Raw genomic sequence first — 16,053 nt, 5'->3', positions numbered from 1 at the left:
ACTGAAAACTGACCCTGAACCCAAAAAATACCCCTTTACCCAAAAACTGAAAACGGACCCTGACCCCTAAAAATACCCCTTTACCCAAAAACTAAAAACTGACCCAGAACCCAAAAAATACCCCTTTACCCAAAAACTGAAAACTGACCCTGAACCCTAAAAATACCCCTTTACCCAAAAACTGAAAACTGACCCTGAACCCAAGAAATACCCCTTTACCCAAAAACTGAAAACTGACCCTGAACCCTAAAAATACCCCTTTACCCAAAAACTGAAAACTGACCCTGAACCCAAGAAATACCCCTTTACCCAAAAACTGAAAACTGACCCTGAACCCAAAAACTACACCTTTACCCAAAAACTGTAAACTAACCCTGAACCCAAGAAATACCCCTTTACCCAAAAACTTAAAACTGACCATGAACCCTAAAAATACCCCTTTAACCAAGAACTGAAAACTGACCCTGAACTCTAACAATACTCCTTTACCCAAAAATAATTATAATTATGTAATTACAAAATAATTATTAATTAACAATAACAATAAAGTTAATATATTAGCACATTATCTGTAAAGAAATATATTTAATTATTAATATTATTTTTTCCAAATTAATTTACAATAAGTAAAAAATATATATTAAACTAAATGAAGCTAATTAATATAATTAACTAATTTATATTAATTAATTACAAATTAATTATTATTTAAAAATATGAAAAAAATTATATTAATTAATTAACTAATTAATAATAATTAATTAACAATTATTTATTATTTAAAAATATATACAAAATTATATTAATTAATTAACTAGTTAATATTAATTATTACCAATTAATTATTATTATCTAATTACCAATTATTTATTATTTAAAATTATGCCCAAAATTATATTAATTAATTTACTAATTTACTAATTAATAATAATTAATTACCATATTAATTTTGTACTATTATGTACGGTATTATATTAATTAATTAACTTTTTAATATTCATTAATTACCAATTAATTATTATATAAAATAATGTACTAAATTATATTAATTAATTAACTAGGTGAGCAATACACCATTTGACATGGAGGAATATTAATGCATATCCTTTATGGTTTGATTTAGTCACGGTTTACAAATGTTTTTTTGTTTAGTAGCACATACTTGCAGTGACCTAAAAACTTATTAGAACAGAGGCCCTGAGGAAAGCCTTGGGAGGTTCCCCCCCTTTTTGGCAGAAACATGTTGGCCCATATGTAGTTATTTGATGAATCAGTTTTTTTGTGCTGTTCTTGCTTTTAATTTAGAAAGAGACCTACAGCTATTAAAGTAGTTGTGCTGTTTGTCTTCTATTCTATGTTTAAATCACAGTCACCAACTCACTTCCCTTTTTTTCACTGTGCTTATTCCCAATTAGTGGTCACACGCATTGTCTGCGAGTAATTGTGGGCTGTAACCAAGTCCTCTATGGTGGGAATGGAGATGGTCTCGATGATCTAGAGATGACCCATCCCAAACCTTTGGATGACCAGATGATAAAATTAGATCACTAACAAGACTTTGAAGGGAATCCATCTCTGGACATTGGGTCTCACCTACTATTACTGGTGGCTAAATGTGTTGGGCTATCAATCCCTTTTGCTAAGACTCTAAGGTCTTCTACCTTGCACCGAGGCCGGCTTCTAGTCTTAGCGTTTTAGAGTACCTTTGGACTCTCTATTAGACCCCCAGGTTTATTTGGTTGTGTAGTTCAATGATTGGGGGATGTTAACCTGGGCTAGGTCTTTAAACTTCCCTCAGACCCTCTACTCCTCAGTATGTTATTAGTATCGCTGATGAAATCTCAAATGACATCACTAATGACATCACTGATGACATCATCCATGTGACAATCTGATACTTCTCATCATACACTAGTATAACCTTTCAACACTCATTATAAAATATGGAGTACCACATTCAATGGTACTCCAACATTGACTGGTTTCACTTGGAAATTTGGAAGTGTGGAGTTTTGGAGCTTTATAATATTCCTCTAAAATCAGAAAAACTACGAATTCCAAGTTACTTACCTGTTATCAGGAGAGAACTCAGTGCTGCATCCTTGAGCCCAGTACTGATCCTGAAAAGTAATTCTAACCGTACTTACCAGTAACTTGAATTTCCTTCCATAGGATATCATTGCCTGCTTTTTGCTGAAAAAGTTTCAAAGTGTGGAGTTTTGGAACTTTAAAATATTCACCTAAAATCGTCCGAACAACAAATTCTGATCTACTCACCTGTTATCAGGAGAGAACCCAGTGCTGCATATTTCAGCCCAGCACTGACCCTGTAATGTAATTCTAACCGTACTTACGAGTAACTTGTATTTCCTTCCATAGGAATCTATTGTCTGGTTTTCACCAGAAAAGTTTCTAAGTGTTGATTTTCACAAACTACAAATATTCCTTAGATATCGCCTGTATGACTTAAATGCATTTTTTCAACTGTTTACACGAGATGCACCAGTGCTGGATCTAGGATCCGGCATTTCTTTTCCACATGGGAAGCAGCTAACATGCTGCTCCCCCACTTTCGCCTCAATGAAGCAAAGCAGTTTGCAATGACAGGGGGGAGCCCAATTCAAAGCTGTAATATTGTGCCTGGAGTGGTAATTGGATTTTGTCCTTTTACAGCTCTGCATGGACAGCGCTGTGCTCATCATATGTTTAAAGACTTTGCTGTAGAAATGGCAAAAGACTTTGTCCATTTCTATCTCGGTGTGGATGGCACTGTGCTAATCCTATGCTTAAAGACTTTGATAGAAAAGCAGACGTTTGAGGCGAGCAGATCTAGAGTGTCGCTGGTGTTGAAAGTGCTCTATACAGGATCTGCTATCCACCTCATCTTGAGAACGACCCAGAGTTCTCTGCTTCTTTTTTGCATAATTTATGCATCACTCTATGCCTAAAAGGGTATAATTTTGACTTATACTGGGTGCCCCCTTGTGTCTGGACAAAGCTATACCTCTCTGAAGAGCTCTAAGTAGAGTGAAACTGTGTCAGTGGTTTGTTTTACTCATTACAGGTTGGCACGGTTGGTATCTATAAGCTAAACTGAAAGCATATTTAATTCTGTAAATTCACATTATCTCTCTCAGTCATGTGAGAATGAAGTCTGACATTCTCAGTAAAACATGTACATGCAACAAGGACAGAGACTGTCAGTTGATTCCTTTGTGTTCTACTGCAGCTTCCCAGAGTGTTCTAAAGAACAACTAGAGCGTTAACAGTCTTACTTATGACAAAAGTATGGCACACCAGAAGCCATCTTGATTGGAATGAAGTGGTAACTCTTAAACATTTAATTTAAAAAGGAACAAAATGAAGGGGTATATTTTGCCATAGAAAGTATGATTAGTGCTGCAGAAAGAAAAATGAGGGCACATTTTGAGTCACTTCTCAAATCCTCTTATATTTCATTAAAAAATTCTGACATGCAGTCTCCCAAGATGGCCACCAGAGACAAAAGAGCCCAAATGTAGCCCAAATATCACCCACATGTAGCCCAAGTATAGCCCAATGACAGAATGTCCTAGAGTGTTCTAAAGAACAACTAGAGCGCTAACAGTCTTACTTATGACAAAAGTATGATCCCCTTCCAAACCACTGTGGGAAAAGCATGAGAGAATAGTTTTCTTTCAAACATGATTCATGATATCCCAGCAGAAGGCTTTTTCACATGGTAAAATCACCTTAGAACACACCACAATTCCTAAAATGAGTATGGTACCATCAAGAAATGATTTATAATGTAACTAAAGTCCTAAAACCTTCTATTAACTGCAATGCTTTTTAATGAGATGCTATCATGTATATTGGTCCCAAGATGGGTGCCAACACTTCTTGGATGAAGAATTTGAATTTTGAAAACAATTATTTTTTTGTGCCTTTGGGGTCCTTGTGGGACCCCCTGAGCAGGCCTAGGGGGTCAGGGTGCTTCTACCCTGCCCCCTTTTTGAGTTCTACACGTTTGTTTTTCTGCTTTCCTGTGCCTCAGCCTACCGAGGCACAAGATGGCTGCCAACACTTTCTGGTTTGGAGTGTTGATAGACAGTTGACAGCCAATTAGCATTCAGCTCGTGCTCGGAAAGGTAAGCTTACAGTAAGCTTACACGTAAGCTGCTATAGATATATATATTTTTTCTCTTTTGATTTTCTCAGGAACTACTGGAGGGATTTTCACCAAATATAGAAAAGGCACTTCTGTATACCAGTCCCTACAATTTTGCCAAGTTTGGTGTAATTCCATTCAGCGGTTCGGGCTGTAGCCTTGCCAGAACGTCCTATGGAAATTAACATGGGGAAAACACATTTTGGGGCCCCCTTTTTTCTCAACCCCCACTTCACGAATCCCCCCATAACTTTCAGGGAAGGAGCGCAGCGGAGCTGGACAAAATTTGGGAAAATTACACGCAAATTCCTCAGCCGCCACAAAAGTTATTCCCAATAGAATGTTGCGGATTTCCTATGGTAGCTAGGTCCTAACTATATATACCTACTGGCTATCACCAAAAAAAAAAAAAAAAAAAAAAAAAAATATATATATATATATATATATATATATATTCCTTAATAATCTCTCGCCTCTACATCCCTCACGGCGGAGTCACGGCACAGCAACATGTAAATCTTTTCAAAATGATTTTTTATTCAAACACCATGTGCAAAGATACCGTGCAGAAGAAAATTGGACGGCATACGCGTTTCGGCTACTCCTAGCCTTCCACTGGATCACATATATATATATCCATGCAAACAGGCTCCAACCTGGCACGCTCAATTGCGGGTGCCGGCGTTTGGGCTGAGCCTCCTAGCCCATGGGCATTTGTTTTTGTACAAATAACGCTGCACTCACTGAAATCCTTAAAAACAAATTTAATTCAAGGAATGCTGCTACACCATTCGCATTTCTACCCAATGAGGTATAGATGTATATAAATAGGTAGATAATCTGTATATACTTTCATGTCAATTTTTTGGTGCTACAAACTTGTTGACATAGGCATTGGCACAGATATTAATGACATTTTGTTAATATAGAGATTATATGTAACCAACTCTGGATTAACTAATTTAAGACAGTAAAGCAAATGCTATTATAGAATTAATATTGAGTAGGCTTGAAACTTTATGTATGATTTCAAAAAGTGGTTTTCAGTGAATGCCCAAATTGAAATATGAAACATTGATAATATCTTGCTTGATTCCCAAGGAGTTTGGATGAGTTGCAGCACTCAGACCGATTGAGTATCACGTTGGTGTCATATCTTGATATCTTGTTTAACTTATTACTAGTGTTATAGGACACAATGTGCTGGTAACAAGGCATACGGGATTTCCATTCCATTTGTGATGGAGTAACACTTCCACCAAACTCTAATTCAGGCACTTAGTGGGTGGTGTTAGAACCCATTTGGAAGACACAAGGCATGCAAGGGATACTAGAGCACAACTGTGGTGGTCATTTACCACTGCTGTTTTGGGGTCTGACCTACCATAGCACTGCTAATTAAACAGCGGGTACACCCTTTTGACATTTCATCCTCAAGTTAGTGATGAAAGCAGTCCAAGACTACTAAGGGAAGTATCCAGGAATGTAGGGACTACTATAGAAGATGACTCCCAGCTGACAACAGAGGAGTGGGAGAGGCTAGTAGCTTTATACTCCCCAGCTTTTACTCAGGACGATGACATCGCACCAGACATTAAACGGGAATCTGACACAATCCCATTAATTGAAGAACACTCAAAAAGTTCTGAATTACTGTGGTCGTCCTTGCTAAATACGCTACAGTTATCAATAAAGGCCATGCAGTGCCACTCGGAAAAAATGGACATGCAATTATCCCTCCTAAACTTCTTAGCCATACATGTAGCCAAAATCGACAATAAGCTGGCAGACATGAATGGCATGATTAAGAGGGTTCAAGCAGAAACTAAAAGAGAGCAGCAGAGCTGTGCCTGCTTCTCAATCGTGGACAAACTCACAACAATTCCACAACTGCTTGGGGGCATCCTGTCGGATTTAAAAAAGTTAACTGATGATGCAAGAGGAACTAAGCCAGAGTTCGTGAACGAGTCATTAAAACAACATGTTAGACTATTAAGAGAACAGCCAGGCATTGTAAATCCGCAGAACATAGCAAACACATCCAACAGCCGGAGCGGAGAGGGCGAGCCAATCACCCAAAACAGCCCAGAAGTGAGTAAAACTAAAAACGAATCCTACGCTGCAGTAACAGGGAAATCCTCAATGAGGCCTGCTGAAAAACAAAGGAGGGAAGGCCCTGTGCAAGTGAACACACAGCCCTGCCACATGCAGGGGAAAGTTTTAGACACTAACATTCATCAAAGTCCCCATTGCGAAAGCATATGGAATGGAACACGGAAAAACCACTCAACTTTAAGAGTGGGACTGTCGGATGTTGGAAGCAAGGGCACTCCCTCAAAACAGGGATCCATAGCAGCAGACAACATGGTGAAACGAGAAGGTCAGGGAGAAGAGACAACATCCGGCGAGAGATACAACTGCACACTGCCTGATACAGTCACAGAAGGCCTCAAACAACGGGATGACATGCAGTTGGAAGCCGAAAGAGGCAAAATCCTCTTCATTCCTGAATACAAGTCAAGAGGCAGAGGGGACATCCTCAATCGAGGCAATATCTTACGTCTATTATCAACGTTCAGTAACCTGACCGATATCAGCACAAAGGATCTAGACGCGGTGTAATTTGCCCACTATAATCATCTGTCAGACCACGAGGTCACCAAAACAACATGGGCGAGGAATGAAACAGTAAGGAGAATAATGGAAACAGAATCACGCTTTCAAGCATGGGGGATATGCCTAAAAAGACTGGAAAAACCAAACAAACACTGTAGTGTAGTTCCTATTATCCCAATAGGCTCTGCGCATTGGAATAATATCTTCAATAGTATAGACCTAGGGCAGAGGTTAACTAGGTCTTCTACCGACGATATTAGACTTAAAGTTTTGTGTTTGCCAGCTAGCTCAGAGTTCACTAGAAACTTTCTCGAATAGGCAAGGAGGATTTTAACCTCCCTGGATATACAAGAAGGGATTTAGTTTCTGACAACCATAGAACATGACAACTTTGCTCTCCCCTAATCAAGAGTGTATCTCTACAGTCGTGTGAAAACAATAGACAACTTATTTTACTCAGTCAGTACGTGCATTCTTAGTTTCACCAGTTTGTAGAGAAATAAGAGATGGGCGTGGTTCAATAAAAGATGTTATTTATTGATCAGTCTCTTTTCTCATACAAGAGAAATGAATCGCTATTATTGCAATACTTGTAGTTAAGTAAAGTGCATACAGTAGAGACAGAATTATAAAATAATACTGTAAAAGCATTGATATGGTTTCTGAGCCATATGATACTTTAAAATGGATAAAATAGATACATACATATATACATTTGACTAATCATACTCAACTGGTGCTTCTAACCTCGCCTACCCCAGTGTACCTGACCTAAGCCTAATACGTGGGCGGGAGTAGATAAGTAGCAGTTTAAGTTAAGTTTGTTTTGCCAGGGGACTGATTCGAGAATTCTCTGCAAGGGGTTATTCAGTTCTGTACCTGAGATCTAGAATGATGGAGGGCTGGTATCTCTTATCCCAGGTCTTGATATTCCAGCTGCCTGCGAGGGCTGCTTGGAAGCGCCGGAGCTGGATTTCTCGGCAGGAGAAAGGCAGCGTCTCGTTCTCAGCGCGTCAGGAAGGCGGGGCAGCGTCTGTGGGCTTCGCTCTCTGCTGGGCTCCTCAGCACGTCTCGCTGCTCCGATCTCGTCACCACCGCATGTGTTTGCTTAAGGCAATGTCGGTAATATTTATACCTGAAAGGTGCCGAGATTGACGTAAGGATGGACATATATACGTCAATAAGGATGTCATATGAACGGGCTCGTTCGCACATTCTTTTGCTGAAGTTCTCGGTGAAATCAAAACAATGGCTATGGGAATTTCCCAGGTCGCTGTAGGTTTGATTTGTTTTGTGAACTCCGTATGCCTTATCAGGGGCTGGAGGAATATCGCTTGTCTAATTAGATGGCATGCGTTATGACCTAATCAGATAACGCGCTTCTGTGCCGTGGTGTGGCTTAATCAGATAACGGTTTTTGCACCGTTGGATGGCTGCTAGTTAATTATTAACCAAACCAGGGTCAGGAATAGGGGAAGCGATACAGTACCTATAGGAATATATAGGTATGAAAACTGAAAGTGTCCTGAAGGGGGCTAGAAGCTTATCAGTCTCAAGGATAGTCACTAACTCTCAGACCAACACACAAGTGCAAGGGTCACCTGGACAAGATGACTGGAACTGGATAGCAAGGACCATTAACATAAGGGCCCCAAAGTCTTGACAAAACACTCAATAGAACACTACAATAAAACAACAATTAAGAATATGCTCCTGGAATATAAACGGCCTAATATTTTTTATCTCCAAAAATCCGATATTATTGCCCTCCAGGAGACCTGGCTAGATCAACCGTATCAAATTCAGGGCTTTAAATCATACCATCTACCAGCGACAAGAAACGTGAAATATGGGCACCTAAAAGGCGGCCTAACAATATATACCGCCATAAAGAGCTTCAACAAACTAAAGAAAAAAAATGCGAAACAGTCAGGCAATAACAGCATACTTACATTAGAATTGGAGGTACGGGGAAAAGAACAAAAACAAAAGCTAACACTGATGAATGTATACTTACATCCTTGTGAGAAAAAAGCTGGGATGAGCTTCCTGACGGAAGAAGTGACAAAAACACTGGCAGAGGTGGCAACATCCAATTTCATAGTAACAGGGGACTTTAATATGAACCTCGGAGGGCCACAGACAAGGTACTCACTCCTGGAAGACCAATTCCTGGCGTGGGACATACCACAACAGGAGGCAAGCAAATGGAGCAAACAAAATCGGTTGGCAAGGGACAGCGTAAAGGACTTAGAACATCTCTACCTTGTAGCTCTAAATGGCCGCTTCATAAATGACAGCACCCCGGCAGCCACTTTCCACAACTCGACTGTCAGCTCAACTATAGATTTTACATTTTCATCCCTACAACTTCGCGGTAAAGTCACGGACTTCCAAATAGGAACAATGCCAGCCAGTGACCATCAGCCGCAAGAAATTACCCTTAACTTCCAGGGGCTAGTGCTATCCACGACAGTAGCAAATTTAGGATGCTTCCTTTCGGTGATACAGAAAAGAATAAAATGTAACACGCATAACCTGGAAGGCTTCGCAAAGGATGCGAAAAAGTGTGGGAAAGAAGCATTGCAAACCAGACAGACTACTTAAGAGGTTGGGAGCAATTCACGAGCAGTCTTGGGTTGGCATACACAAGAAAAACTAAGACCCATTCAATACCCGAATCTCTAAATACCCAAAGCATTACAAAGTGTCCTCACTCAATGGGCGGCTGCGACAAGGCTATAAAACAAAACATCTACTTAAAGCACCTCAAAAGAAACATCAACAAACTATTGCGGCAATTACACCGAGATGGACCGAATATTGCGGCTCAAAAGGAACTGCAAAAACTAAAAATCCGCAAAAAGAAACTAATTAGGCATGCAAAAAGGGAAGCAGGGGAAGAGCTACGGGCTAAGCTTCTTCATGATGCAAAAGGAAACAATACTAGCGGAAGATTCTGGAAAACAATTAACACACTCCAGAACCCAAGAAATCCCAGCATTGATTCTTACCTTACTGAGTAATCCTGGTCCAATTACCTCCTGCTTCATTTCAATACAGCACCAGAGGCTGCCACAACTAGGCGACCAGAATATGACAGCAAAATCCAAGCTTGCGCCTCACATTTGGTCACTACTTCACTGGCCTTTACCAAAAAACAAATCATACATAGGATAGCGAAAGGGAAGCAGGAGGGGGCTCCAGGCCCCAACGGGATCCCTCCCATTTTGTATAAACGAAACCCAGAATACTAGCAAGCAGCACTACTCCCACTTTTTAAACAGATCACAGACACAGAGACAATTCCAGCATCATGGAAATGGTCTATAATAGCTCCAATTCATAAGAAAGGCAACATAAAGGACCCTAAAAATTATAGACTTGTTGCTTTAATTGACAATGAGGCCAAATATTATGCTGTATTTTACTAGAGGAGCTCACGGAATGGACGAATGAAAATGCTGTGATCCCCATCACCCAGACAGGTTTTTGCAAACAAATGGGAACAACATCAAATATTCTGGCTTTATCACTCCTTATTGACGCCATTAAACTAACCAATCTGCCCCCGTACATATGTTTTATTGATTTCACTTCAGCGTTTGATAACATTAACAGAAAGTTACTATGGGAGAAGCTGAAAAACAGGAAAATTCCAGCAATCCTACTAACACAGCTGATGTTACTATACAAGGACATGTGGATACAAGTTAAGTTGGGACCAGGAGACTGCCTGTCAAGGAAAATACGGACGACCAAGGGCCTCAAACAAGGGTGTCTGTTAGCGCCAACATTATTCAACATCTTTATTTCGGACCTTTCACAGAAGCTCGATGAAAGCAACTCTCATGCCCCGAGCTTAGGAGGTCTTACCATCTCTAATCTGATGTACGCTGATGACATTGTGCTGATCATCTGAACGCCGATAGGGCTAAAACATCTAGTCAGCACAACTTTCAATTACTCAACAGCGAATAGCCTAAGCAAAAACAAAAATAATGAGAATAAACGCTAAGACATCATCATCAAGGTTCCGCTGGCACATGGGAGGTCTCACACTAGAAACAGTGGATGAATACAAGTACTTGGGCGTAATTGTGGACAGAAAAGATTCATTTCAACAACAGAAGGACGCAATAAAATGAAGAGGAACCAGCACAGCAATCGCACTAAGGAGCCTCAAAACGAAAGCAGCCGGTGGTAGCTTCACCCCACTGTTGCAAGTGATTCAGGCAAAACTAACACCGGCCATTACTTATGGGAGTGAATGCCTCTGAGGGAGGGACCCACAGCTATCGAATAGCACAACAGCAAAGGTGATGAGAATGATTTTCAACCTGCCCAACTACACCTCGTAGGCCCAAATAAGGCTCAAATTTGGCCTGAAGAACCAAAAAGCAGAACGAATGGGCGCCTTTGTCAAAAGATGGCACAAAATCCAGGGAGAAGACGCAAGTCTGAATCACCATCTATGGAAAGATATAGAAGGTAAGAATAACTGTGTAGCTGCAAAATATCTAAAGCACTCAAAAGAATCCTTGGACCTACAAGAAGCCTGGAAGAGCATTGGGTTCCACAACACCTTCAACCAGCTAGTAAACAAATCAGTAAGAACAATCTCGCTAATAGAGGACAAAGCAAGCCTAGCCAACAGGGCTCACGGCTGGATATTCATCCAAAACAATACCAGCAGCTCCTGCCAAAGCTACTTAGGAGTCGGGTTCACTCAGCGCCCAAAGAAGTTTATACGCCTACGGCTGGGCATACTTCCGTCACAAAAACATCTTCCCCCATGGAGAAGGTCCCAATCGACACTGAACTGCCGAATTTGTGGGAACTCAAAATAGGACATCCTCCACTTAATATGCACCTGCACAGGTTTGGACAAAGAGCGCAGAGATAATCTAAAACCGTCCCTAAAGAAGCTAGGAATAAGAACATGCCGGCAGGCGGTCAAGGCATGCTTTGGTGGCAAAAACATTCAACTAGCAAGCCAGCTTGTGAAATTTCTGGAGAAAGCGGAAATGAAACTTGAATGACAGAAGGGAGGGTTGGGACGAACCAAACTCAAAAATAAAATCCAACTACTCACTCAGCACGGACAAGGCACAATAACTCGAATGCAAGTTTGCACATAATAAAACCGCAGAAGCAGTCTGCAACGAACCACAAGACTCCCTCGAATACTAATCTTTTACTCATCAATTGTACCTAACAGTGCAACTTAAACCCGCCCCAAGACCATGCAGATGCAAGACTTTTTAACACAGTCACCTCAGGCCACAAAAGGGACTTTTCCTATCTTTAATCTATGCACAGCGCAAAAGAAGCTTAATCCTTTTAGAAAGCTCTGTTTAGCATCATGAAACCTGTTTTATGTTTTATAACCTTTTTTAACAATTGTATTTTTAAAATTGGCGGCATCAGATCATTTGGTATTTAATGTATTATATGCTACTTTTTGTAATGGTTTTAATTAACTGAGCAATAAAGATTTATTATTATTATGTCAGATTTATGAAGCCATGCTAGGCCACTTTGTGTGGCTCCATACATCTGGAGTAATAATAATAATAATACGATCTTTCTTGCTTGATTAATACAAATCATTGCAATCAAAATATCTTCACAATCACACAATATTTAAAAACTATACCACAAATATTATTAACAATTTACCAGTACATTCATAATTATGTCATAAAACCAGACCAATTCACCATACATTGTGCATACAAAAAAAAAGATTATAAAATCTTTCAAACATGGGCTAAATCATGCAATAAATCGTAATTGCATTGTAAACACACATTCAAAAGTCATCAATAATTGCTATAACAGGATATTACACATAAAGTGCTGACGTGCAATAATTAATAATTCCATTGTACAACACAATCATAAAGAGCATCAATAATTACTATAACAGAGTAGCTTCAGCATGAACGCTAAGTCTTACAAAATATCAAACTGTGCAAAAGGTTCTCACGTTCAAGGGATAGAAGTTTAATACATCTCAAACTGATTATACCAAACATTTTTCGTCTGCATGTAAAAATTGTATCAATTGGCTTAACAATGGGATTGATTCACCAGATAAGGACCTAATAAGTGCCTGGCAAACTGATCTGACCCTGATCTTCAAAAATAGGGGTTTCAAGAAGGTACACCAAATTTTCCCATAACCAAAGCACATATCTGGTTGATTTATCACTTGATCCACTGTGCCAACCAGTTTCCGGTATATTTACACAAAATGTCCTGCTACCTCCCCTTTCAAGCTTGTTAGTTACTGCCCAAAATCTTTTTGCATTGTTATGTTTGGAGGCAGATAGTAAGCAGTTCCAAAGCCCTGTTTGAGCTGTTCAGGCCCCCCTGAACAGCTCTATTAAGAGATTTGTTTAACTTAAATAGCTTAGAAGTGAACCATATGTTCGAAGATTCCAAATGATTATTTGGTTTCCTATGCCGTTGGGCTGCAAATTTCCCCACTAGGGACGATGTTATGAACTTCCATTTGTTAATCATATTGATTATTTCCTCTTCTTTATCCGTATGCCAGACTAACCTCTTCAGATTACATGAGGAGTGGGCCATGTTGGGAAGTTTGTTAGGTCTAGGATTGCACTTCACTAAAGAATTAAATGTTACGACCTGAGGATTATGATCACTTTCGAGCCGAGGAATTACCTATATTCAGACAAATTTGTTCTTAAATTATCTGAAAGAAATGTAAAGTCAATAATTGATCCTTGTTTAGAATTTTTCAAATGATGGACTGTGCCTAGATTATTTTTTTAACAAACTTAAACCAGCCTGGTGCTGGATTATTAATGTACCTAATATGTTTCGCAGGACATACAGCTGGGAAATTTTATTTTTTCTGGCACTTAGATATACATGAAGTATAGTTAAAGTGAATTCAGTATTGTTTAACACAAGGCATTGTAACCAGCCCAGATCTAAATCCACCACTTCCACTACTAAATTTAGGTCAGCCACATGTAGCACGAGAGCACACACTTTGCACAACTTGATTTATTAGTTCGCACTTCCTGGAGACTATACTCATTAAACCCAAGCAAGGGTGTCGTTTGTTCTCTCCATGTTTCTTGAAGTAATAAAATTGTAAATGAATTTAGAAATAATATTGTATTAGGATCAGACAGTAGATGGTTCAGCCCATGAACATTCGACGAGCATAGTCGATATTTCACAGCATTAACATCTGTAGCTAAAAACTTTCAATTTCCATCTCCTCAATGCACCTTCACAAGAGTAGCTGGAAGCCAGGACTAATCCTCCATTTCCACATTATTATAGCCTGCCGTAGCGGACTATACCAGCTATTAAAGGCCCGCTCCAGCGTTAAAGGCCCGAGCCGAAGGCAAGGGAATTTAACAAGGGAGCGGGACTTTAAAAGCTGTTATAGCCCAGCTACGAAGGGCTATAAGGCTAATAGAACATTCTGCCACTAGAGGGAGGAATGTTCCAACAAATAAAACAAAGGCCTCTCGGAGTTCGAGGGGTATAAATTCCCTTGGGCTCCTAGAGGCCTTCGAAAACAACATTGGAATGTTGCTTTGCGGGCCTCTACCGGCCCGTAAAAGCATGGAACACTCCATTGTCTTCGATGGAGCTCCCAACGTTCCAATGTTTTAATTTTAGGTAGCCACTCACAAATTCGACCCCTTGTTTGTGAGTTAGTAATCAACAGGCCTGTACTGCAAAATTGATTAGCTGAAGGATCTGTTGCACCTCTAAGTACTCGAATTGGCTTATTACTTTCAGACATTATTCTTTCCTTTTCCACCTTAGGGGCCAATACCTCTAGAATCGGGAGATAATATAAATGGGTCAAATTCTTAACCTTAATACCACGTTCCATAAAATACAGACTTGAGTCTAAAATATTGGTCATAATTTCATTAGAGGTCCAAGCTGTACTAGTGGACTCACGAAGAATGCTTGATTGTATCTGTTTAAACTGCACCAACACCAATCAGTGGCTTTAATAAATGATAATTCAGGAATGGTCGAAATTATTTTCAATGTTAAGCTCCGGTTAGGACTATCAAGAGTACGCCGATATTCATACAGGGGATGGAATACTAGTTTTTCTCCCAGTTATTAGTACTATTATCCTGTCTACAACATAGAGAACTTGTTGGGCCTGGTTTGCAATCTTTTGCTAAAAGGAGATTTGAAAATACTTTTAATTGTGTTAGACTCTGGGTGGCAGTGGGCTTTATCATTTCAGCTGAACTTGACCTATTCGGGGTGAACTACTTGCGACGGGGGCTTAGTCCCCAGGGGCTTACCGTCATACCTAATCTCCTCTCCCTTATTAATGTCTACTGTATCCAGCTTCATTATACCAATTTAAACCAATGATAGTAAGAAATGGCTTTTTGCCACCTTCTTATCTGTGTGTTTTCTGGCTCACTATGTAGTTGCTGGTTTCAAGTTTTGTTCTTCTCCTCTCCTCTGCTATCTCATGCCCTCTTGTGATGTCATTCGTTGGTGTCAGAGTGACATTTGCATTTTGCAACTCTGTCCGAATCGCATATAGCAACTTGGTATTGTAAGATATTCAACTCCTTCGAATTGCTAACTTAGACAGTCACTGGAAGTGGAAGAGGTGTGGCGCCGCGGCCAGGGCGACTGACGCTGGAATCTGGGGACCACGGTTCGATCCCCGGCTCCGGCGGCAGGTCAGCCCAGCACCATGTGACTCTGGGCAATAGCTCGCTTAATCTTCCCGACGGCCCCCCAGCGCCTAGAGACCCTTACGGGTGATTGTGCGCTTTACAAATGTGGACTTTACTTTACTTTACTCCTTGGTACATCTCGATTTGCCATTGAAATTAGCAATTCTGAATAGCAAACTTCCATATTAATACAGGCCCTAAAATCCTTGCCTCCGTTTTCTTCAAACCATTTTCAATATAATACTTAACAGACATCTTCTTATAACACAATTCTGAATCTGTGTCAAGGCGCTGTGCAATCTGGAATTACTGTCCTAATATTACTCAGATATTTCAAGTACATGTCCTATAAACGAGTTACGCATGTGCCAAAATATTAGGAGAGGACACCTCACCCTCTGGTTTTCGCGGCATGCTTCATCATCGAAGTCCTCTGCACATCCAGGTAGGGTGTCCAGGTAGGGTGAACACCACCTAAATCGCATCAACAGCAGCTGGGAATTCAGAATATAAAAACAGACCCAGGTAAATGTAAAAGTACCTATAGGTATACTCAAAGGATTTCGCTTTATT

Source organism: Lissotriton helveticus, chromosome 4_1, assembly GCF_964261635.1.
Source record: "Lissotriton helveticus chromosome 4_1, aLisHel1.1, whole genome shotgun sequence".
Lineage (NCBI taxonomy): Eukaryota > Metazoa > Chordata > Amphibia > Caudata > Salamandridae > Lissotriton > Lissotriton helveticus.
This window is presented reverse-complemented; position numbering follows the sequence as displayed.